This window comes from Scyliorhinus torazame, chromosome 18 (genome assembly GCF_047496885.1).
Source record: "Scyliorhinus torazame isolate Kashiwa2021f chromosome 18, sScyTor2.1, whole genome shotgun sequence".
In the NCBI taxonomy this organism is placed as follows: Eukaryota; Metazoa; Chordata; class Chondrichthyes; order Carcharhiniformes; family Scyliorhinidae; genus Scyliorhinus; species Scyliorhinus torazame.
The window spans coordinates 48,648,038-48,674,257 of record NC_092724.1 but is presented as its reverse complement, the minus strand read 5'-3'; the positions used below and the strand labels follow the sequence as shown (position 1 = coordinate 48,674,257).

Below are 26,220 nucleotides of genomic sequence, written 5' to 3'. Positions count from 1 at the left end.
GAAAGACAAGGGTAGAAAGCGTGATGCCACCACCAAACACATCTTCCCTTCACTCACTCTTTCAGCATTCCGCAGAGACCATTCCCTCCAAGATAATCTAGTCCAGTTCTCCACCATACCCAGTACCTCTCGCATCAGCCATGGCACCTTCCCATGCAATCGCAGAAGGTGTAACACCTGCCCCTTTACCTCTTCCATGCTTAACATCTCAGGCCCAAAACACTCATTCCAGGTTCAGCAGTGTTTCACTTGCACCTCTTCCAATCTGGTTTATTGCATTCGCTGCTTCCAATGTGGTCTCCTCTATATCGGAGAGACCAAACTCAGACTGGGTGATCACTTTGCTGAGCACCTTCGGTCTGTGGGCATTTAGGACCTGGACCTTCCCGTTGCTTGCCATTTTAACACAAGACCCTGCTCCCATGCCCACATGTCCATCCTTGGCCTGCTGCAATGTTCCAGTGAAGCTCAACGCAAACTGGAGGAATAACATCTCATCTTCTGGTTAGGCACGCTACACCCTTCCGGTCTCAACATCAAATTCAACGCCTTCAGAGGATTAGCTCTACCTCACCTAGACCCATTTGTGTTCATCCCATTTCATTTCAACTGTCTCTTACCATTTCTTTCTTTCTTGTCTTTCTTAATATATATTAACCCCCCCCCACCCCCCCCCCCCCCGCCCAATCTTATCCATTTTTCCTTACCCCTTCTCTCCTTTGCTTCCCCCTTCTCCTCCCCCCACATCTCCATCTGTCACAGTTTAGCCTCTGATGTGTTGGGTAAGCTGGGTCTGCGAGGTCTGCGTTTACTGTAGCAGAGAGAGTGTCAGGCTTCCAACACTTGAAGAAATGCATCTCTATTTTATTAAACTCTTAACTATTAAACATGCTTAAACTGTGTTGACACTATGCTGAGTTGACTGGAGGCCTGAGGCTAACCTGACCAGACTATCTGACTTTCACATGGTGGATGTTCTAGTTGTTGCTCACAGGCTCTGACTGTCTCAGAGGCTGCATCCCAAGAGAGCGGGAAAACTAGTGCCCCCTGGGTATATAGTGGCCGTGTCCTGTCTGGTGATTGGCTGCTGTGTTCTGTATGTTCATTGGTCATCCTTTGTGTCACTCACCGTCTGTCTCTGCACCATCATATAATTGTGTATATTATGACATCTCCCCCTTTCAAAAAATGCATGTATGTGTCAATAAATAGTGGGTGTGTGTATGAGCCTGACTATGTACAAAGTATGTGAGCGTATTTACATGAGTAGGAGCTGAACTACATACAAAATACGTGAACGTATTTACATGGGAAGGTGTCTAGTGCAGATAGAGTGCATACAACAAATTAGGAAGAAACAATATGTACAGGTGTGTAAACGAAGCACAAGGCAATGCAACATTCAGTCTATTGTTATGGGCGACGTGTTTTCAGAACCCCAAAATGTATCATGGGAGTTCAACCAACCTCTCCCTTTAATGGATTTGATGCTTTTCCTAGCACACGGCTTTTTCCCAATGTGTGGGATTACAATTATGGACACGTGGGTTTTTAGACACAAAACACTGTTTATTCCATGAACTCAACTTAACATCTTAAATAAACATTGGATCTCTTAACACCCCTTACTTCAAAGATAACTCAGAAAATATTGCAACAGTAAATAATTCCTTAAAATGTTCCTTCAAACTTCCAAGAGACTTAACACCTTTAAACAAAATCACATCAGGTTAAAGGTTTTACTATTATGAGTTTAAATTACCCAAATAATCCAGAGATGGTCTTTTATGGCAGACATCACAGCAAATCCAGCTCACTGCAAAACACAGACACTCACAAGCTCTTTTCAAACTAACAGCAGCTCTGTGGAAACACACAGACACACACCAGCACTTTTTCAAAAAATTGCAAAACCAAACTGCAAAATGGCTGACTTGACCTCAGCTCCACCCATTCTCTGACATCACTGTTTTCTTAAAGGTACATTGCTTAAACATCCATGTCTTAAAGGTACCCTCATATGACACCTCCCCCCAAGAAAAAAAAATAAACCATCAACTACAAGATGGTTTCATTTTTCACTTTTGCACCATCCACTAAGAAATGTACACAGTAAATATACCTTTTTGTTTCATTAAAAAAACAACACATGCAAACAGGTATAATAATATAGTCCATTTTTCGTCGTTCTTCTTCCTCCAACCGAAAACCTTCTCGATTGACAGTCTCTTTGAACAAAGTCTCTGCACGATCCATCCATTCCTCTACTCCGCGGCATTTCTCTTTAGAATCAGATACTTTAGTTCAATCTGACCACAGAGTCCCTTGCAATTCTCCAATACAGGAGCATTGGTGATCACAGCTTTCAGACAGTCTGTTGGAGGTCCACTGGCCATTGAAATTTTTTAGGTTTCTTTAGTGATGCATGATCAATGACCACTAAAGCGAGGTTGTAATCCAACTGAAGGCTTTAATAAGCTACATGTTTCCCCCAGCAGCTCAGGTACAGAATGAAGGCTGCTGGGGCGGCACGGGTTCTTATACCCCGCCTAGCAATGCGGAGCGATCATACATTCTAACCAATAGAAAGCATACAGTTTCCACCAATGGTGCTTTAGCCTATCAGGTACCGTAATACCTATAATACCCCATTCACCCCCTGTTAAAAAAAAGAGTCCAGCGGGGGTGGTGGCCTGAAACTACAAAACATGGCAACGTGGTATAATTAGGTATGGAGGTAGCGTAATACCTCCGTACAGTGTTTAGTAACTATTTACAATTCTGATATCTATGTACATTTGATGGTTTATATTTACAGTTTACAATTAAAATGGAGCAATTAGATTACAGTTTACAGTCTACCATTTAAAATGAAGCAATCAGTCGATCGGGGCCCCTGGTCGGGGAGGGGATGACCTCTGTGATCGTCGGAGCTTCGGTGGTGACTCCGGTGGAGGCTCGGGCGTCTGTGACTCCGGGAGCGTGGCTTCGGTCTCCGTGGCAGCTTCGGCACCCCTAGACGGCGCTGGTGGAGAAAATGGTTGACCTGGGAAGGGAGCGCCTGCGGGGGGCGTCGGTGGGTGGGGGGGCCTAGACGGGGCCGGCGGAAGGACCGATCCTCCTGCAAGGTGCTGCGATGGAGGGGAGGGTGGGACTGGTGGCTGGGATGTGTGTGGGGTTCCGGCGGGCGCCAGGTCCCGTAGGGAGACCGTATCTTGTCGGCCGTCGAGGTACGCCCGTAGGCGTACTGGGGGCTAGCATGGAGCAGATGGACCCTCTTGACCAACGTATCCGACTTGTGCGCCCGCTCGTATTTTCGGAGCAGGATGGGTCTGGGTGCTGCCAGCCAGGTCGGGAGCGAGGTCCCAGAGGAGGACTTCCTAGGGAAGACAAGGAGACGATTGTGAGGGTCTGATTGGTGGTCGTACAAAGCAGTGACCGGATGAGGTGGAGCGCATCCGGGACGACTTCTTGCCAGCGGAAGACTGGGAGGTTCCTGGACCGTAGGGCCAGTAGGACGGTCTTCCAGCCGTTCCGTTCTCCCTCTCTACCTGTCCGTTACCCCGGGGGTTGTAACTGGTCGTCCTGCTCGAGGCGATGCCCTTGCTGAGCAGGAATTGACGCAGTTCGTCACTCAGAAAGGAGGACCCCCTATCACTGTGTATGTAAGCGGGGAATCCGAACAGTGCAAAGATGCTATGGAGGGCCTTGATGATGGTGGTTGAGGTCATGTCGGGGCAGGGGATGGCGAATGGGAACCGGGACTACTCGTCAATCACGTTCAGGAAGTACGTGTTGCGGTTGGTGGAGGGGAGGGGGCCTTTGAAGTCCATGCTGAGGTGTTCAAAGGGACGGGAAGCCTTTATCAGCTGCGCTTTCTCTGGTCGGTAGAAGTGCGGTTTGCACTCCGCGCAGATTTGGCAGTCCCTGGTGGCTGTCCTGCCATCCTCGATGGCAACCTTGGGCAGGTTGCGGGTCTTGACAAAATTGAAAAAGTGAGTGATCCCCGGGGTGGCAGAGGTCCTCGTGGAGGGCTCGGAGGCGGTTCACTTGTGCGGTGGCACATGTGCCACGGGACAGGGCATCAGGAGGCTCATTTAGCTTCTCGGGACGATACAAGATCTCGTAGTTGTAGGTGGAGAGTTCGATCCTCCACCGCAAGATCTTGTCGTTGTTTTATCTTGCCCTGCTGTGCTTTATCAAACATGAAAGCAATCGACTGTTGGTCCGTGAAGAGAGTGAATCTCCTGCCGGCCAGGTAATGCCTCCAATGTTGCACAGCTTCTACTATGGCTTGGGCCTCCTTTTCGACTGAGGAGTGGCGGATTTCAGAAGCATGGAGGGTACGTGAGAAGAAGGCCATGGGTCTGCCCGCTTGGTTGAGGGTGGCCGCCAGAGCTACGTCAGACGCGTCGCTCTCGACCTGGAAGGGGAGGGACTCGTCGATGGTGTGCATCGTGGCCTTTGCAATGTCTGCTTTGATGCGGCTGAAGGCCTGGCGGGCCTCTATCGACAGGGGAAAAGCTGTGGATTGGATCAGGGGACGGGCCTTCTCCGCGTAGTTGGGGACCCACTGGGCTTAGTAGCTAAAAAGCCATAGGCAACGTTTCAGGGCCTTGGAGCAGTGAGGGAGGGGGAACTCCATAAGGGGGCGCATGCGTTCAGGGTCGGGGCCTATTACTCCATTTTGCACAACATAGCCGAGGAATGCTAGGCGGTCGGTGCTAAACACGCATTTATCCTTGTTGTATGTAAGGTTAAGGATTTTTGCGGTCTGGAGAAATTTTCGGAGGTTGGTGTCGTGGTCCTGCTGGTCATGGCCGCAGATGGTGACATTATCCAGATACGGGAATGTTGCCCGTAAACTGTACTGGTCAACCATTCGGTCCATCTCGCGCTGGAAGACCGAGACCCCGTTGGTGACACCGAAGGGAACCCTTAAGAAGTGATGGAGCCGCCCATCTGCCTCGAAGGCAGTGTACTTGCGGTCACTAGTATGGATGGGGAGCTGGTGGTAGACGGACTTGAGATCCACCGTGGAGAAGACCTTATAATGCGCGATCCTGTTTACCAGGTCGGATATGCGGGGGAGAGGGTACGCGCCCAGCTGCGTAAACCTATTGATAGTCTGACTGTAGTCGATGATCATCCTATGCTTCTCCCCGGACTTTACCACCACTACCTGAGCTCTCCAGGGGCTGTTAATGGCTTCAATGACCCCTTCCCTCAGTAGCCTTTGGATCTCTGACCTAATAAAGATCCGGTCCTGGGCACTGTGGCCTCTGCTCCTGGTGGCGACGGGTTTGCAATCTGGGGTGAGGTTCGCAAACAGGGAAGGCGGGTCGACCTTCAGGGTCGCGAGGCCTCAGACAGTAAGGGGGGGGTATAGGGCCGCCGAATTTGAAGGTCAGACTTTGAAGGTTACACTGGAAGTCTAAACCCATGGGTGTAGCCGCGCAGAGGTGGGGAAGGACGTGGAGACGGAAATTTTTGAACTCCCTTCCCTGGACTGTGAGGTTTGCGACACCAAACCCCTTTATCTCCACTGAGTGTGAACCGGAAGCCAGGGCAATTTTTTGATTAATGGAGTGGATGAGGAGAGAACAGCGCCTTACCGTGTCAGGGTGTATGAAGCTCTCCGTGCTCCCAGAGTCGATTAGGCAGGACGTCTCGTGCCCGTTGATGAATACGGTCATCGTAGCAGTTGGGAGTGTTCGAGGCCGAGACTGATCCAGAGTCACATAGGCTAACCGCAGCAGTTAAGAGTTCTCTTCGGGCAGTGCGTGGTCAGCCGAGCTGGGGTCCTGGAGATTCATCCAAGATGGTGGCTCCCATTGGTCGCACATGGCTGGGCGTGCACAAAATGGCGGTGCCCATCCCTCCAACGTGGCGAACGCAGAACAAGATGGCGGCGCCAAGGGTCCGCTCTGGCCCTGGAATATGAAGATGGCGGCGACCGCTGGCCGCACGGAGCCCATGGAGAAGTTTGTGGTTGCGGTCCGCATTCGCCGCTGGAGACCGCGGCAACCGCGGGCCTGACATACCCCTACGAAATGGCCCTTTTTGCCGCATCCCTTGCAGGTGGATGCGCAGGCCGGGCAGCGCTGGCGGGGGTGCTTGGCCTGCCCGCAAAAGTAGCAGCGGGGCCCCCTGGGGTTGCCAGGCCGCCTTGCAATGCAGGCCTGCGGGGGAATGGGGGAAGTCTCGGGGTCGGCCGCGGAGGGGTTCCACGCTGCCCAGGGGGCTGCCGCACGGTCGGGAACTTAAGCGCGGGCGTTCCTGGAGGCCACGTCCAGGGAGCCTGCAAGGGCCTGTGCCTCCCTGAGACCCAGGGTGTCCTTTTCTAACAGACGCTGGCGGATTTGTGAAGATAGCATACCTGCCACGAAAGCGGCCCGGACTAAGAGTTCCGTGTGTTCGCTCGCCGAAACTTGCGGGCAGCTGCAGCTTCTTCCGAACACCAGGAGTGCACGGTAGAATTCCTCCAGCGATTCCCCAGGGGTTTGTCGTCTTGTTGCATGCAGGTGTCGGGCATAGACCTGGTTTACCGGGCGAGTATAGTGTCCTTTTAGCAGCTCTATTGCTCCATCGAAGTCTTCCGCTTCCTCGATGAGGTTGTAAATCTCCGTGCTCACCCTTGAGTGCAGGACTTGCAGTTTCTGCTCTCCCGTGGGTTCGTTTTCGGCCGTCCCGGGATACCCTTAAAAGCACGCCAGCCAGTGCTTAAAGATTGCTGCTGAGTTCGCCGTGTGGTGGCTAAGTTGCAGACACTCTGGTTTGATTCGGAGCTCCATCCTTTCTTCTTAAAAAACTAGCTTATTAAATTGATGCACGATCAATGACCACTAAAGCGAGGTAGTTGTCCAACTGAAGGCTTTAATAAGCTAGATGTTTCCCCCAGCTGCTCAGGTACAGAATTAAGGCTGCTGGGGCGGCATGGGTTCTTATACCCCGCCTAGCAGGGCGGAGCTATCATACATTCTAACCAATAGAAAGCATACAGTTTCCACCAATGGTGCTTTAGCCTATCAGGTACCTTAATACTTATAATACCACATTTAGCAAGTCCATCAGTGGAGTAATCACGCCACAAAACTGTTGCATAAATGTTCGATCAAATCCACTCATGCTAAGAAATCGCATTATTTCACTTCGTCTTGAGGGTAATGGAAACTCCGCAAGGAAAGTGATTTGGGCTTCTCCAAATTCGCCTTTGGCTAGGTTCATCACCAAACCCGCCTCCTGAAGTCGATCGAAGAACTCCATACGATGTTTTAAATGTTCTTTCAATGTCTGGAAGTTGGAAATAAAAGCAGATTGTCCCACTTTCGCAATACAATCCTTCAAACGTGGGATAGGATAAGAGTCCGTTCTTGTAACTGCATTCACCCTTCGATATTCCACACACAACCGTTGGGTACCATCTGGTTTAGGAACCATCACTATGGGTGAGCTCCATTGGCTGCAACCCACTTCAATTATGCCATTCTTCAACATACTCTCAATCTCTTTGTTAACCTGTGCCAATTTTAAAGAATTAAGTCTACATGGATGTTGTTTGATAGGGACAGCATTTCCCACATCTACATCATGTATAGCCATTTTAGTAGTTCCCAATTTCTCTCTACAAACTTGCCCATGTGATATCAATAACTCTTTCAGGTCAGTTTGTTTTTCCTCTGGAAGGTAACTTAACAATTCATCCCAATTTTTGAGAACATTTTCCAATTTAATTTGAGGTATGTCAAATTCACAGTCATCTGGATTTGGTTTGTCACTTTGAGTTAGAATCATTAAAACATCCTTTTCCTCGCCTTCCCTTTCAAAGTACCTTTTAAGCATATTCACATGACACACTCGGTGGCTCTCCCTTCTATCTGGTGTTTTTACCACATAATTCACCTCACTTAATTTCCTGTCAATCTGATACGGTCCACAAAACCTAGCTTTTAAAGGCTCCCCTACCACTGGTAACAACACTAAAACTTTATCCCCACTGGCAAAACTACGAACTTTGGATTTCTTGTCCGCTACCCGTTTCATCACATTTTTTGCAACTTTCAAATGCATCCGCATCTTTGGGGGCCGAGCCCCAACCTTAAGGGGCTAGGTCGGCACCGGACGAATTTCCGCCCCGCCAGCTGGCGGAAAAGGCCTTTGGTGCTCTGCCAGCTGGCGCGGAAATGACATCTCCGGGCGGCGCATGCGCGGGATGGTTAGCGGCCGCTGACGGCATTCCCGCGCATGCGCATTGGAGGGACTCTCTTCTGCCTCCGCCATGGTGGAGACCGTGGAGACCGTGGCGGAGGCGGAAGGGAAAGAGTGCCCCCACGGCACAGGCCCGCCCGCGGATCGGTGGGCCCCGATCGCGGGCCAGGCCACCGTGGGGGCACCCCCCGGGGCCAGATCGCCCCGCGCCCCACCCAGGACCCCGGAGCCCGCCCGCGCCGCTTTTCCCGCCAGTAAGGTAGGTGGTTTAATCTACGCCGGCGGGACAGGCATTTTAGCGACGGGACTTCAGGCCATCCAGGCCGGAGAATCGCGCGGGGGGGCCCGCCAACCGGCGCGATTCCCACCCCCGCCGAATCTCCGGTGCCGGAGACTTCGGCAACCGGCGGGGGCGGGATTCACGCCAGCCCCCGGCGATTCTCCGACCCGGCGGGGGGTCGGAGAATTTCGCCCCACATCTCTGTGATGCCTACCACATCATACCTGCCAGTCACAATCTGGGCCACAAGCTCATCTACCTTGTTCCGTACACTGTGCGCATTTAAATATAGCACCTTTAATTCTCTATTGACGGTCCCTTTTTGTTTTCTTAGTGTGATGGACCTTGGTTTACTGAGACTTTCCATACACTGTGCCATATTTTGTGAGATGGGGACTATCGTAACCTCTCCTGAGTTCTGTCTTTTTGTGCTTTTTTGTATTCCTAAGCAGCTACGCTTCCCACTGATTACTTCACCTCTTGGTTCCCTTACTTTCCCTTCCCTCCCAATCTCTAGTTTAAAGTCCTATTGACCACCCTATTTACTCTTTTCATCCGCCTGCATATCTACAAGTCTCCATTTTCTCATCAAGACATAATTTTTACGGTAATAACACTCCGGTATGCTCTCAGATTCCTCTTCCGTATATGCTTTCTGATATATCCGTTTTATTTGTACATCTTTCTGTTGTAACTCCGCCAATTTTCCTGAACTAAAAATATCCGCCTCATCCTCCACCTGTTCTTGTTCTTTTTCAACCATCTGATCAAAAATCGTTTCTGATAATTGCACTTCAACTTCATCTTCACTCTTTGATTTCTCCTCTTGTCTTAACCTGTGGCTTTGCGACCTTGTTACTACACAATCCGGAAAAATCCCAGGATATTCATCCTTCAACACTTCACTTGACTGATTTTCCACTGGCTTATCAACCACAGTAGGCATCACTCCCACCTGCGATCCAGCTATATCATTACCCAAGGTAAACTGTATTCCTGGACAAGATAGTTTATCTATTACTCCTACTACCACTTCACCACTCTTCACTGGACTTTCCAACCTTACCTTATATAATGGAATGCTACTCCTCTCACCCTGAATTCCACATATCACCACCTTTTCTGGCAACATTCTTCCCAAACTACATAATTTCTCATCTCTTACCATTAAAGATTGACTAGCCCCTGTATCTCTTAAAATTGTGACTTCTTTACCTGCTCCTCCTGATACACATGAGTAAACTTTACCCACACAAGTAAATTCTTTAAAGACATCTGACACCTTCTTAACAATTACTTCTTGAACAGGTTGCACAATTGTTTGCACCTCCTTCGCTTCCCTTGGGCTTTCCTTTACCACTTTAACAAACCCCACTGTCTTATCCTGTTTTACCTTCCCAGTGCTTTTCTTCAACCACCAGCACTGTGACTTTACATGGCCTAGTTTATTACAGTGAAAACATCTGAAACTTTTCATTTCTTTTCCACCCTCCTGGATTTCTTTTTTAATCTGAGGTACACTCTCCTTATTATCTCCCATCAGATCACCTTTACCTTTACCAGTTGAGTATTTCTCATGTCCCCGGTTTCTATCCCTCACAGCCTGAAACTGACGTCGGAAACCAATCTTTGATTTGTGAACTAATTCATAATCATCTGCCATTTCCGCTGCTAATCTCGCAGTTTTAACCCTCTGTTCTTCCACATGAGTTCTCACTACATCAGGAATTGAATTTTGAAACTCCTCCAAAAGTATAATATCTCTGAGAGCTTCATACGTTTGGTCTATTTTCAAAGCCCTTATCCACCTATCAAAATTACTCTGTTTGAGCTTTTCAAACTCCATGTATGTTTGACCAAATTCTTTCCTTAAATTTCTAAACCTTTGTCTGTAAGCTTCAGGCACTAGCTCATATGCACTTAAGATGGATTACTTCACCTCCTCATACGTTCCAGATACCTCCTCCGATAGTGATGCAAACACTTCACTTGCTCTACCTGTCAGCTTTGTTTGAATCAGTAACACCCACATGTCCTGTGGCCATTTCATTTGTTTAGCTACCTTCTCAAATGAAATGAAAAAGGCTTCCACTTACTTCTCGTCAAACCTTGGCAATGCTTGGACATATTTAAATAGATTCCCACCAAGCCTTCGACTATGACGCTCTTTCTCACTATCCTCATCACTATCATCCAACTGTACGTTTCCTTTTACGTCTGCCAATTTTAACTGATTGTCATGTTTCATAGCCATTTTCTGAAGTTCAAACTCCCTCTCTTTATCTTTTTCCCTGATCTGTATCTCCTTCTTTTTCGTTTTGTTCTGCTAGGGTTATTCTTTCTTTTCTCCTTTCTTCTCTCTCCTTTTCTTTTTCCTCTCTCTCTCTTCGTCTTTCTTTTTCCTCTCTCTCTCTTTCTCTTTCTTTTTCCTTTCTCTCTCGTATGCCAGCTGTTTTAATTCCTTCTGATGTTCCATTTGTTTAATTTACAACTGAATTTTTGCCATTTCTTAGGAGTCAAACTCTATCTCAGGCAATTTTAAATGCTTAACCACCGCCATAATAACCTCATCTTTTCGCATTTTGTCAGGTAATTTTAACTGCAATGTCCTTACCATATTTAACAGTCTGCTTTTCGTTTCTGTCCGAAAAGTACTACGTGTGACATTCTCCATCCTCAAAAACTTCTGAGCCTCTGAAAGAGCCATTGTTCACAACACTCTCCCCACTTAAATTAAAATACCACACCAGAAAAGCAACAATCCTTCACTGTCTTTTAAGTTCACAAAAGCCAATCTAATAGATAGACTTTTACCCCCCTTGAGCCCCCAGTTGTTATGGGCGAGGCGGTTTCAGAACCCCAAAATGTATCATGGAGTTCAACCAACCTCCCCCTTTAATGGATTTGTTGCTTTTCTGAGCACACGGCTTTTCCCCTAGGTGTGATATTACAATTATGGACAGGTGGGTTTTTAAACACGAAACACTGCGTATTCCATGAACTCAACTTAACATCTTAAATAAACATTGGATCTCTTAACACCCCTTACTTCAATGCTAACTCAGAAAATATTGCAACAGTAAATAACTCCTTAAAATGTTCCTTCAAACTTGCAAGAGACTTAACACCTTTAAACAAAATCACATCAGGTTAAAGGTTTTACTATTATGAGTTTAAATCACCCAAATGATCCAGAGATGGTCTTTTATAGCAGACATCACAGCAAATCCAGCTCACTGCAAAACACAGACACTCACAAGCTCTTTTCAAACTAACTGCAGCTCTCTGGAAACACACAGACACACACCAGCTCTTTTTCAAAAAATTGCAAAACCAAACTGCAAAATGGCTGACCTGACCTCAGCTCCACCCACTCCCTGACATCACTGTTTTCCGAAAGGTACATTGCTTAAACATCCATGTCTTAATGGTACCCTCACATGACACTATAAGTTCAGTCTCTGTGGCGGCCGATGAATTCTGGTTGACCGAACGAGCAATTGGCTCTGTTGAGTCGGAGGCCGTGCTTGTGGATCTTATGGAACACTCGCTTGAGGCGATCAATGTGTTCCTGAGGAGTTGTGGACCAGACAATGAAGTCATCGACGTACACTCGCACCCCTCGATGCCCTCCAACATTTGCTCCATTATTCGGGGGAACACGTCCGAGGCGGAGATGATGCCAAAGGTCATCCGGTTGTAACAGTAACAACCAAATGGGGTGTTAAAAGTGCAGAGCTTTCGACTGGATGCGTCAAGCTGTATCTGCCAAAACCCCTTGGAGGCATCCAGCTTCGTAAATAACTTGGCGTGAGCCATTTCGCTAGTGAGCTCTTCTTGCTTAGGGATGGGGTAGTGTTCCCTCATGGTGTTACGATTCAAATCTTTGGGGTCGATACAAATGCGAAGTTCCCCTGATGGTTTTTTGACACAAACCATGGAGCTAACCCAGTCCGTGGGTTCCGTGGCTTTAGAAATAATGCCCTGATCCTGGAGGTCTTGCAGCTGCGGTCCTTAAGGGGTGCCGGCACCCGACGTGGTGCATGAACCACGGGTGTGGCATTCGGTTTCAGAGGTATCTCGTATGTGTAGGGGAGTGTGCCCACACCCTCGAAGACGCTATGGTATCGTGCTATGATGTCAATTAATTGGGTTTGAAAGTTGGCATCTCGCAAGGCTGATGCCTCAGCGGGCGACATGGAGTGAACCCGCTGCACAAGATTCAGGATTTTGCAGGCCTGAGCACCGAGCAAAGAAGCTTTGTTGGACGCTACTATTTCGAAACGCAGGGTGGCTCTTGAGGAACGATGAGAAACCACAAGCTGGCATGAGCCACTGGCAGCAATGGCATTGCCATTGTAGTCGATAAGCTAGCAGGCCGTTGGAAGAATGCTCGGCTTGATGTGGATGTTATCCAGGTCAGACTTTGAAATGAGGTTCGCTGAAGCGCCGGTGTCCAGCCTGAAGCGTATGCGAGATTCGTTGACCGTAAGGGTGGCACACCACTCGTCTTCCGGATCAATGCTCAGCACTGGGAGTGGATTAGTCTTTTTTTTAGAAAGCATCGTATGCTTGGTGATGATGCCCACCCGGAATGGTGAGACCCTCGGTGTCGGGATCTGGAACCATGTCGGAGTCGGAGCCTGCAACGGGTGTCTGCACTGACCGGACGTTCCTGCGCTGCGGCTGGGATCGCTGTGTTGGGCAGTTGAGCAGATCTACACAGGGCTGCGTAGTGGCCAAGCTTGCCATACTGGAGGCAGCGGCGAGATTTCACGGGACATTGCCGCTTTAAGTGGGCGGAGCCACAGTTGTTGCACGTCATGACGCCGACGTCAGGACGAACTGTGCGCCACCGCGCATGTGCGGTGCGGTCGAAAGATGTGCGCACATGCGCAGTTCGATCCTCGGCCTCGCCGTCCCCGCGGTCGTTGTGCACATGCGCAGGAGCCCGGGAAAAGCACGCAAAATGGCTGACCTCATCCAGACTCAGGCCCTGGAGCTGTTTTATGGCCTGCACCCGCTCCACATCGTTGGGGGCATTGCCGCGCTGTCTCTGCCGCCTTGATATGGGAGTACCGGTCATTAGCGTGCTCATGTAGGACGCAGCTTTCGATGGCGATGGTGAGGGCGAGCTGCTTAACTTTGAGGAGTTGCTGGCGAAGGGGATCGGAATGGACCCCGAAAACGATCTGGTCGTGGATCATGGAGTCGGAAGTGGAGCCATAGTTGCAGGATTGCGCGAGGAGACGGAGATGGGTTAAGAAGGACTGAAAAGGTTCATCCTTACCCTGATGTCTCTGCTGGAACACATAGCGTTCAAAGCTCTCATTGACTTCGATGTCACAGTGGTTTTCGAACTTCAGCAGGACTGTTTTGAACTTTGTCTTGTCCTCACCTTCAGCAAAGGTGAGGGAGTTAAAAATGTGGATAGCATGGTCCCCAGCTGTAGACAGGAAGAGGGCAATCTTTCTGCTATCCGATGCGGCCTCGAGGTCGATGGCTTCAAGATACAGCTGAAACTTCTGCTTAAAAATCTTCCAGTTCACACCGAGGTTGCCGGCGGTGCGGAGCGGCGGGGGAGGGCGGACGCTGTCCATGTGACCAGATGGCTGATGGCTGGTCAAAGGCAGACTATCTCAAGGTGGGTCCGTCAAACTCAAACATAACTCACTGGTACCATGATGTGTTGGGTAAGCAAGAACTGCATTTACTGGAGCAGAGAGAGAGACAGGCTTCCAACACTTGAAGAAATGCAACTCTATTTTATTAAACTCTTAACTATTAAACATGTGGGTGACACTATGCTGAGTTGACTGGAGACCTGAGGCTAACCTGATCAGACTATCTTACTGCCACATGGTGGATGTTCTAGTTGTTGCTCACAGGCTCTGACTGTCTCAGAGGCTGCATCCCAAGAGGGTGGGAAAAGTAGTGTCCCCTGGTTATATAGTGGCTGTGACCTGTCTGGTGATTGGCTGCTGTATTCTTATAGCCAAGTTCCGCACACATGAGTGCGGCCTCAACCGGGACCTGGGATTCATGTCACATTACATTCATCCCCCACCATCTGGCCTGCGAAATCCTACCAACTGTCCTGGCTTGAGACAATTCACACCTCTTTAACCTGGGGTTACCCCATCTCTGGATCTGTAAAGATTTAATCACCTGCTAATGCTCGCATTCCAAGCATTGTTTGGCATCTTTGAATTTGTCTATATATGTGTTTCTGGAACAGACCTCTTCATTCACCTGAGGAAGGAGCAGCGCTCCGGAAGCTAGTGACATCGAAACAAACCTGTTGGACTTTAACCTGGTGTTGTAAGACTTCGTACTGTGCTCACCCCAGTCCAAAGCCGGCATCTCCACATCGTGTTCTGTATGTTCATTGGTCATCCTTTGTGTCACTCACTGTCTGTCTGTGCACCATCATATACTTGTGTGTATATTATGACAGCCTCTGATGTTAGTTTCTCTGCTGTTTGGCCTCTCACACCTTTTGTTCTCTCTGGGGACTGCCATTAGCACTCTATCCCCTTGGTTTCTGTGGCTGTCAGCGCCCCGTTTCCCTGGGTTTCTGTGGCTATGACTCATCTTTCATTCTCACTCCATAATATAAATATTCCCTACATTCTCGGTCTGTTAGCTTTGACAAAGAGTCATTGGTCTCGAAACGTTAGCTCTTTTCTCTCCCTACAGATGCTGCCAGACCTGCTGAGATTTTCCAGCATTTTCTCTTTTGTTTCAGATTCCAGCATCTGCAGTAATTTGCTTTTATCAAGTGCTCACTCTGCCTGGGTGAATGCCTGTAACTTGCTTAATGTAAAGTTTGAACCAGACAATGTTCAAGTGTAAATTATGTCTTTGCCCACGTGACTTACAATGTATAAATATTACTTAATTTCTCAGTTAGGTAGAATCGGTTCCGGAAACCTTTCTCAGAAGTTGTGGTCTTACCAACTTGTTGGCTAATAAACAAATGTTCTGTACCTCAGTCTCCTCAGATCATTTTGACTAATTGGTGATTACAGCAGCCTCTTTCTTGAATGGCTGCAGTGAAACAAGTCATGAGTTCCAGTGACAATTAAGTTTCACTGGTACCCAACAAAGTTGTGATGGTTTGTGGCTTGTCGGGGAATTTGGAGGTGATGGTGTTCCTATAAGCCTTCTGCCCTCGTTCTCTAGATGGCACAGGCATGGGTTTGAGAGTGTCCAAAATTGCCCTCAGTGTTGGGTGGGGTTACTGGGTTATGGGGATAGGGTGGGGGTGTGGACCTTGGGTAGGGTGCTCTTTCCAAGAGCCGGTGCAGACTCGATGGGCTGAATGGCCTCCTCCTGCACTGTAAATTCTATGAAATCTATGAGGTGCAGCCTTGGTCATTTGCTGCAATGCATTCTGTGGATAGCACACACTGAAGACTCAGCGTGTGGGTGATAGAGGGAGTGGATGGTAAAGCTAGTGGAAGGAATGCCAATCAAAAGGACTGCTTTGTACTGAATGATGTAGAGCTTCTTGAGTGTTGTAGCTGCAGGGATTATCTGAAATCAATTTGTCCATCAAGTGTTCTTATCTGTTTAATCCCTTTTTTTAACCATGCCATTACACCAATTACATTGCTTTGGAGAAATTATAATTCATTCAATGCAGTATATATTCTAAAACCTCAAGAGCAGTTGTTTCATCAATGCTTCCTGCCATTACGCTTTTCCTCTCTTTGGACACCTTGGCCGCGTCCTCCACCTGAGGACGTGATTTAAAAAGTGCCGCAAAATCTCGCAAGAGAGCTGATGTGTTGGGTGTTCTGGATCACAAACAGGGGCGAAATTCTCCGGAAACGGCGCGATGTCCGCCGACTGGCGCCCAAAACGGCGCAAATCAGACGGGCATCGCGCCGCCCCAAAGGTGCGGAATGCTCCGCATCTTTGGGGACCGAGCCCCAACCTTGAGGGGCTAGGTCGGCGCCGGACGAATTTCCGCCCCGCCAGCTGGCGGGAAAGGCCTTTAGTGCCCCGCCAGCTGGCGCGGAAATGACATCTCCGGGCGGCGCATGCGCGGGAGCGTCAGCGGTCGCTGACGGCATTCCCGCGCATGCGCAGTGGAGTGAGTCTCTTCCGCCTCCGCCATGGTGGAGACCGTGGCGAAGGCGGAAGGGAAAGAGTGCCCCCACTACACAGGCCCGCCCGCGGATCGGTGGGCCCCGATCGCGGGCCAGGCTATCGTGGGGGCACCCCCCGGGGCCAGATCGCCCCGCGCCGCCCCCCCAGGACCCCGGAGCCTGCCCGCGCCGCCTTGTCCCGCCGGCAAGGTAGGTGGTTTAATTTACGCCGGCGGGACAGGCATTTTAGCGGTGGTACTTCGGCCCATCCGGGCCGGAGAATCGAGCAGGGGGGGCCTGCCAATCGGCACGGCGCGATTCCCGCCCCCGCCGAATATCCGGTGCCGGAGACTTCGGCAACCGGCGGGGGCGGAATTCGCGCCAGCTCCCGGCGATTCTCTGACCCGGCGGGGGGTCGGAGAATCTCGCCCCAGGTCACCAACACTTGAAGTGGTGCAACTCTATTTTATTATAAGGTTAACTATATTAACATACTTGAACTGTGGGTAAATGCAATACCAGCTTTAACTGTTGACCCTTGCCTAGTCCTAACCAGGTGATGCACTCAGCACATGGTGAATGTCTGTGTTGCGGGCTGTGAGCTCTGTGCTCCGAGCTGGCTGCTACTAGAATGAGCGGGAACTCTCCTGTCCCCTGTCTTTATAGTGCGTGTGCTCTCACTGGTGATTGGCTGCGGTGTTGTGTATGCTGATTGGTCCCACTGCATGTCCATCAGTGTGTGTGTGTGTGTCTGCACCGTAATATACTGGTGTATATTATGACAAGAGCGACCTGCCAATCAACAAATGCTTGCAAAACATTCACCATTCCCCTGCTGCTTTTAAATCTATTGGCCATTTAAAGGCTTGCACCTGAAATTTCCAAAAGCAGTCCTCGCGGTGCAGTCCTCCTGTGTTACACAGGAGTCGGGCTCACTCAGTGCCTGCGGTTATGCAATTAAGCTGACCTGCAATGTATGATCAAGTCAGGGCTGGAGCGGCTAGGAAGTGCCATCATTCGAGTGCAATATCAGACCCAGTGGCTCTTGTGTTTCTGGCGGAACTCTTGCAGTAATGCTGAAATGCAGCTAAATGAGAGCAGCATGACTTCTTGAGCTCCACTTGGGTACTACGCGGTCGCTGCCACTTTGAATGCTGTACCTGAACTCCCTTTGACAGCAGCATGTGTTGGAGGTGCTGAAAACAGTGAAACGACTGCTGCTCGCCATTTGCCTCAGAGTGACAGGGAACATTAAGTAATGGTGAGAGGGTTGAATCCAATGTGGATGTTTTCCCTCTGAGAAACTGCCGAGGTGAAGCACTTTGCAAGAAAATCCACTGTGAAAGTTGGCCATGATCAATGTGCAGGGTTACGGGGATAAGGTAGGGGAGTTGGCCGAGGTAGGGTGCGCTTTCGAAGGGTCGGTGCAGACTTGATGGGACAAATGGCCTCCTTCTGCACTGGAGGGATTCGATGATTTTCCAGTGATAGGCAAGGCTCTCCACTATCGCTGTGAATTTCATTTCATTTCAATTCTAATGATCAGCACTTGTAGCTAATAATTAGCAAAGGTGCTGACCCATTTATTTTAAAGAGATTGAAGCCACCATTAAAATACTGATTGTCATATGTCACAGGAACATAGCTGGAGTCACTGCGGAGTTTGGAAGAGGGAGGATCTCCCAAAGTGGAGCTGCAATAACCCTCACTTCTAGCTTTGAAACGCCTAGCACAGTGGGCTAAACAGCTGACTTGTAACGCGGAACAAGGTCAGCAGTGCGGGTTCAATTCCCGTACCGGCTTCCCCGAACAGGCTCCGGAATGTGGCAACTAGGGTCTTTTCACAGTAACTTCATTGAAGCCTACTTGTGACTATAAGCAATTATTATTATTATTATTATTAATAATGAGGAATGGCCAATTGGCTAATTTATTGGAGGACTGCTGGCACCCTGTGTGGTCATATCGTAAAAGTCAGTCAGGGAATCGGGGTCTTCGGGGGTGGGCGGAGGGAGTGGGGGAGGGCGAACTAAGGAAAAGGGGGCATCTCCATTAACAATTTCATGGTCATTGCTGAATCATCAACAATTCAATACCTGACCAAATCCAAGCTTTACTTCAAGTATAAAAATTACCTCAAATTTGGCATTGATATCCCCGGGTGACTATAATGTTTCCATTACGGGAAACGTTTGTTAGCATTTTGTGCTGTGAATATGCTTTGCACACATCATAAACTTTACTCTGCGCACAGGCACATTGAGCCCAGTACTTTCATGTTCAACCTTCTAAGTTTTGAATTTACAAACCAAAAAGAGCTTTGAAATATACTGTATCAAACATAAATGAAGTTAATTCAGCAAAAAAAAAAATCTAATCTCGCTGACTGACATATCCCTCATTCCCTGATCATCAAGTCACAACATCGAGGGTAGATGGGAACGCCGGGGCCCAAACCGGCATATCTCAGGATATGGTACCAAGTTAGTGAAGCTATTACACAAAGATACTTGGGGCGGGATTCTCCAACCCCCCGCCAGGTCGGAGAAACGCCGGGGGGGGCAGCGTGAATCCTGCCCCCGCCGGCTGCCGAATTCGCCGGCACGGGGATTTGGCGGCGGCGCACCGCGCCGGTCGGCGGCCGCTGGCAGCGCACCCCCCCCAGCGTCTCCGGCCCGTGATGTGCCGAGTGGCCACCCGTTTGTTGCCGGTTCCGCCGGCGTAAATCACAACAGGTCCTTACCGGCGGGACCTGGCAACGCGGGCGGCCTCCGGGGTTCTTGGGGGGGCACGGGGGGGATCTGGCCCCGGGAGCTGCCCCCACGGTGGCCTGGCCCGCGATTGGGGCCCACCGATCCGCGGGTGGGCCTGTGCCCTGGGGGCACTCTATTCTTCCGCACCGGCGGCTGGAGCGGTCCACCATGGCTGGTGAGGAGACGAAGCCTTCTGCGCATGCGCTGGGATGATGCCAGCACATGCTGGCACTCCCGCACATGCGCCAACTCGCGCCAGCCGGCGGAGGCCCTTCGGCTCCGGTTGGCGTGACGCCAAGCCCGTTCCCCGCTGGCCGGCGCGGCGCAAACCACTCCGGGGCCAGCCTAGCCCCTGAAGGTGCGGAGGATTCCGCACATTTGGGGCGGCCCGACGCCGAAGTGGTTCACGCCACTCCTTCCCGCCGGAGTTGCCCGCCCCGCCGATTACGGCAGAATCCCGCCCCTGATGTTTCTTTGGCATTGAAACTCAGGCCTACATGTCTGAATGAAGGTTCTGATGAGGTTAAGCACCGAAAAAATAAGTTTGTGGACAAAGATCAGGGGCGGGATTCTCCGACCCCCCACCGGGTCGGAAAATCGCCGAGGGGCGGCTTGAATCCGGCCCCCACCAGCTGCTGAATTCTCCGGCCCCCCCGAAATCCCGCCATGACCACGGGTCACGTCAGCGTAAATCAAACCACCTATTTAACGGCGTCAACCAGTCGTGCTGGTTGGCGCCGACCAGTGCGGAGGTTGGGCTCAGCATGGGGCGGACGCAGAATAAGTGACGGCACAAGTCTGTCCCTGGCTTGTGGCCGCCCTGGATGGTCCTGGGGGCAATCGCCATCCGCGGGGACGGGTGGGTCGACGTTTGGTCCTGCAATACACAATACAGCATTCATGGTTAGAGACGCAGATGGGGATAGGGGCAGGGGGGATATGGGGGAAGGAGGATATGGGGGATATGGGAGGTAAGGGGAATATGAGGGATATGGGGGTATGGGGAAAATGGGGATATGGGGGATAACGGGGATATGGGGTGATGCAACCATCAATTCACTCGAGACAAGAGTAGAAATAAACTGTGGCTTTAATCAACTAGAACAGTGCCTGCCTGCGACAGATCTAACACTGAGAGCCGCCTACAGGTCGACTGCTTTTTATACCTCCCTTCAAGGGGAGGAGCCATGGGCGGAGCCCATACAGGCCCCAACATGTTACCTTATGGATAATGCCATACAATGGCCCATAGGTGGTGCCCACAAGGGCAACAGCATAGCACAGAAACAAATGCTGGATTATTAATGTAATGCATTCACCACATGGGGGAAGGGGGATATGGGGGAAGGGGGATGGGGGATAACGGGGCAGGCAGTGAGGGGTCTCTCTTGGTGGTGCGCCCCCGACCTCAGCATCCGCAACCTCCCGGTCCTCAGATCCGCCTACAACTTCCAGGGCCCTCTCCTCATGGATGGTGAGTGGTCGCAGTTCGGGTGGAGACCCTCTGGTCCTCTCACACTCCCGGTTGTTGTGAGCGTGCTTCTCCTTTGGTTATGGGGGGGGGGGGCTGGCAGGGATAAAGGGTAAGAGTGTTAGGCAGACATATACATGTGGACCAGCGGTTGTGTGTATGTTGGCTGAGGTTCACAACCCATCCTGCCACTGCAGCCTGCATGGGTGGGTGCAGCCATGTCAGTTGCACTTAGGGCTGTGCTGCCCATCGTAGGTGGGACGTGGGGGGGGGGGGGGGGGGGGGGGGGGGTACTCACCCTGGCTGCCCTGACAAGGTCATTGATCTTCTTGTGATACTGGATGCCTGTCCTTGCTGTTACGGCCACGGCACTGACGGCCTCTGCCACCTCCCTCCACAGGCGCCGGCTGTGTCGTGGTGCGACCCTGCGGCCGTGTCCGGGGTACAGGGCCTCCCTCCTCTGCTCCACTGCGTCCAGGTCCCGCTCCTGGAACCTCGGAGCTGCGTGGCGGGCAGCCATTTTGACGGGTCTGGGGGGGGGGGGTCTTTTGTGCTGCGACGCGGGGGGGGCCGTCTTTTGTGCTGCAACGTGGGGGAGGGGCCGTCCTTTGTGCTGCAACGCCGCACGGCGTCACTGACGGCACGCGCATCCGTGACGGGTGACGCCGTCGCGAATGGCGTCATGCCGCTGCTAACTCATTTCCGGCCAGAGAATTCGCGACGTTCCGGGGGGGTCCGACGCCGGAGTCATTCGCGCCGTTTTTGCCGCCGGGTTCGGGCCATCGCGCCGATTCACGGAGAATCCCACCCCAGAGTTCCAACAATCAATGAATTGGTGAAAAGCATTCTCGACTGTGGAAACACGGGCCATTGTCACTCATGATGGTGTTCGGGATGCCATGCTGTGAGAACGTCTCTTTACACGCTTTGATGACGGTCCGTGAGGTGAGGTCTGGCAGATTCAGCACCTCAGGATAGTTCGAAAAGTAATCGATGATTAAGATATAGTCGCGACCATTTGCGTGGAATAGGTCAATGCCAACCTTGGACCACGGAGTAGGTAATGTGTTTGGAGCGTCTCCTTGCTCTGCACTGGTTGGAACCTCTGACAGGTTTCGCAGTTCAGGACCTTGTCCGTGATGTCCTGGTTGATGCTGGGCCAGTAGACAGCTTGCTGGGACCTGCGCCTGCACCTTTCTACGCACAGGTGACCCTCATGAATCTGCTGCAGCACCATGCTCTGGAGACGTAGAGGGATGACTGTCCTGTCCAGCTTGAGCAAGATGCCGTCGATCAGCATCAGGTCATCCTTGACGTTGTAGAATTGAGGGCATTGCCCTTTCTGCCAGCCATTGCTGAGGTTGTGGATGACTCGCTGCAACAGGTGTCTTTGGCCGTCTCTTCTCGGATGAGAACGATCTTCTCATCTGTTGTCGGGACAGTGCTTGCACACAGTTGTACCTGCAATTCAATGTGCTGGATGATCTCCAGTGGTTCACTGGGTGAGTTGACAGAGCGGGACGCTGCATCGGCGATGATGAGCTCCTTGCCAGGTGTGCGCACCAAATTGAAATTATACCTCCGGAGTTTGAGCAGAATTCTCTGCAAACGAGTCGTCATGTCGTTCAGGTCCTTTTGGATTATGAGGACCAGAGGCCTATGATCCGTCTCAACAGTAAATGTTGGCAAGCCATAGACATAATCATGAAATTTGAGGATGCCGGTGAGAAGACCTAAACACTCCTTCTCAATCTGCGCATATCTGGTCTCAGTGGGTGTCATTGCTCATGACGCATATGCTACTGGTACCCGGCATGACGTGTCGTCTCTTTGAAGCAACACCGCCTCAATGCCATCCTGACTCGCATTTGTGGATATCTTGGTCTTTCGGTCTGGGTCAAAGAATGCAAGGACAGGTGCAGTGGTGAGCTTGGCTTTCAGCTCCAGCCACTCTGTTCGCTGCTCCGCCTTCCACTCAAAGGCGGTTGATTTTTTCACCAGGTTGCGTAGGGCCGTGGTGTGTGTGGCCAAATTCGGGATGAACCTGCCAAGGAAATTGACCATTCCCAGGAAGCGCAGTCCTGCCTTCTTGTCCTCGGGGACTTTCATTGCCTCGATGACTTTAATTTTGTCTGTGGCCGGGAGCACACCGTGTCGCAAAATCTGATCGCCCAGGAACTTCAGCGTGGATCTCCGAAAACAGCACTTGGACCTATTTAGCTTTAGGCCATGTTCATGGATGCATCGGAATACTTTCTTGAGTCGCGACACATGTTCCTCTGGGGTTGTGGACCAGATTATGATATCATCACGTAGACACGAACCCCTTCTATTCCCTCCATCGTCTGTTCCATGATGCGATGGAAAACTCTGATGCCGAGATGATGCCAAATGGCATTCGGTTGTAGCAGAATCTGCCAAAAGGCGTGTTGAATGTGCAGAGTCTTCTGCTGGATTCTTCACATTCGATTTGCCAAAATCCTTGGGATGCGTCCAATTTTGTGAAGAAGCCCGCGTGTGCCATCTCACTCATGATTTCTTCCCTCTTCGGGATGGGGTAATGTTCCCACATAATGTTTTTGTTTAGATCCTTGGGGTCAATGCAGATGCGTAGGTCCCCCGAAGGCTTCTTTACGCACACCATCGAGCTGACCCAGTCGGTTAGTTCAGTGAGCTTGGAGATGATGCCTTTTTGTTGTAGACTCGTGAGCTCTGCCTACAGGCGCTCTCTCAGTGGAGCAGGGACTCGTCGTGGTGCGTGGACCACTGGCTTGGCATCAGGCCGCAGTAGAATCTTGTACTCGTATAGCAGCGTGCCCATCCCGCTAAATACATCTGGGTACTGGGTTAGGATGTCGTCGATGCTGGCCTGAAGATCAGAATGGAACGGCATCATGGTGTAGACCCTTTGAATGAGGTTCAGTTTCTTGCAGGCGTGCGCACCTAGCAGGGACGCCCTGTCTGGTTTAAAAATCTCGAAGCGTAAGCTTGCTTGTGTGTGTCGGCTGGACACCTGCAGATGGCAGGACCCCAGTGCCTTGATTGCGTTTCCATTGTAGTCCAGGAGTTTGCAGGCAGCTGGAAGGATTGTGGGCAGCTTCTTGATTCGCTTGAAGTCCACCTGCAAACTCAGGTTGGCGGAGGCACCTGTGTCCAGTTTGAACTGGATGGGGCAGTGGTTGACCTTCATCACTGCATGCCATTCGTCCTCAGAATCCACGGCCAGGATTGATTGGACTTGCGATGTGTCCAGTGTGGCGTATTGGCACTTCGTAATAATGCCCACTCGGTAAGTGTTGTCCAGGTATTCATCATCTGGATCCGTCACACTGCCTGGATCAGAGTCATGCATTCGGTGTTGCACACTTCTGATGCGCCGCTGTCGGAATTGGGAGCGCTGGCTCCTGACTGGTGGCGCAGATCTGCACAGGGCTGCATAGTGGTTTGGTTTCCCAAAGTTTAAACAGCGTTTGCCTTTTGCAGGGCAGTATTTTTTTAAATGGGCGGTGCCGCAGTTCGCACACGTCATGACGTCGGCGCCATGACGCTCAGTGCGTCGTTGCGCATGCGCGGTGCTGTTCACGGACGTCTGTACCTGCGCAATGCGGTTTACGACCGTTTTGTGTTCCCGATCTCATTGCGCATGCGTCGGGCCCCGGGAAGAGCGCGCAGAATGGCCGCTTTCATCAATGTGGAGGCGCTGCATCCGGGAGATGGCCTGAACACTCTCCACCTCGTAGGATGCTTGTTTTTCACTTTCTGCCATTTTGTACTATGTATGGCGATTTCTAGAGTGCTCATGCAAAGTACACGTTTCAATCGCAGCTGGCAGGGTCATGTGCTTGATTTTCAACAATTGCTCTCTCAGAGGATCAGAGTGGACTCCAAAAACGATTTGGTCTCTGATCATGGAGTCAGTGATATCACCGAAGTTGCAGGATTGCGCTAGCAGTCTAAGGTTTCATAGATTATCATCATAGAATTTAGAGTGCAGAAGGAGGCCATTCGACCCATCGAGTCTGCACTGGCTCCTGGAAAGAGCACCCTACCCAAGGTCAACACCTTCACCCTATCCCCACAACCCAGTAACCCCACCCAACATTAAGGGTAATTTTGGACACTAAGGGCAATTTATCATGGCCAATCCACCTAACCTGCACATCTTTGGACTGTGGGAGTAAACCGGAGCACCCGGGGGAAACCCACGCACACACGGGGAAGATGTACAGACTCCGCACAGACAGAGACCCAAGCTGGAATCGAACCTGGGACCCTGGAGCTGTGAAGCAATTGTGCTGTCCACAATGCTACCGTGCTGCCTAGTTAGATAGGAGGTGAAGGATTTGTCTTTACCTTGCATCCTCTGCTTGAAGATGTCGCACTCGAAGATTTCATTGGTGTCCACCTCGCAGTGGCTGACAAATTTGTCCAGGATGGTTTGGTACTTTGTTTTGTCCTGTCCTTCGGAAAAGTGAAAGGAGTTGAAGATCTTTATCGCATGATCACCCGTAGTGGTGAGTAGAAGAGCTATCTTCCGAGCATCGGTCGCGCCACTGAGGTCGGATGCTTCCACGTATAGTTGAAATTTCTGTTTGAATGGTCGCCAGTTGGCACTAAGATTGCCGGTGGTCCTGAGCTGATGAGGAGCCTGAATCTTGTCCATTGTGCCTGTCTGCAGTAGCTGGTTGTCACAGATCTTGCTGAGTTGAACTAAATAGATTGAACAGTCACCCCTGGTATCATGTTGTATTATGCTGCTTCGGATAACACAGGCTGCTACTTGATGCAATCTTAACTAAAGGATGCTCCAGACTCTGAAATGAGTTCCAACATGTTTACTGAACTATTAATACAGTTTTCAAATGCGTTCGACTCTCTGCTAATCTAACTGTAGTAACTCAGTCTAACTGTACCAGCTTGCTCTAAGCCACGTGCTGGAGTGTGATGCTGCTGATCAACCCTGTCTAACTCTCTAGATGTCTGTCTGTGGAAAGAGACAGGGTGTGAGTGCCTCATCCCTTTTATAGTGTTTATGTCATGCCCCTTGTGGTGATGCCACCTCTGAGTGTCCTCAATGCCCATTGGCTGTGTCCTATTCTGAGTGTTCATTGGTTGCATGTTTGCATATCATGACACCCTGCTGTTACCAGACTCCTAAACGGGCCTCTTATGGACTGACCTCATTAACACTACACCCTTGAATGCTTCACCCGATGCCGGTGTTAGTTACACTGTGTACCTTGTGTTGCCCTATTATGTGTTTTCTTTTCTTTTCATGTACTTAATGATCTGTTGAGCTGCTCGCAGACAAGTACTTTTCACTGTACCTCAGTACATGTGACAATAAACAAATCCAATCCAATCCAATCCAACAGAGGAACGATTTGCAATGTCCAATTCACCTAACAGCCA

At 50.5% G+C, this 26,220-nt stretch overlaps 1 protein-coding gene and 1 long non-coding RNA gene across 2 annotated transcripts in view; one reads left to right on the top strand and one right to left on the bottom strand.

Annotated features, from left to right (window-relative positions):
- sema6bb (sema domain, transmembrane domain (TM), and cytoplasmic domain, (semaphorin) 6Bb) overlaps nt 1-26,220 on the bottom strand; it is an 809,283-nt gene that overhangs the window by 634,828 nt on the left and 148,235 nt on the right. The window lies entirely within an intron of this gene.
- Nucleotides 1-26,220, top strand: part of LOC140394808 (uncharacterized) — a 157,212-nt gene that overhangs the window by 1,069 nt on the left and 129,923 nt on the right. The window lies entirely within an intron of this gene.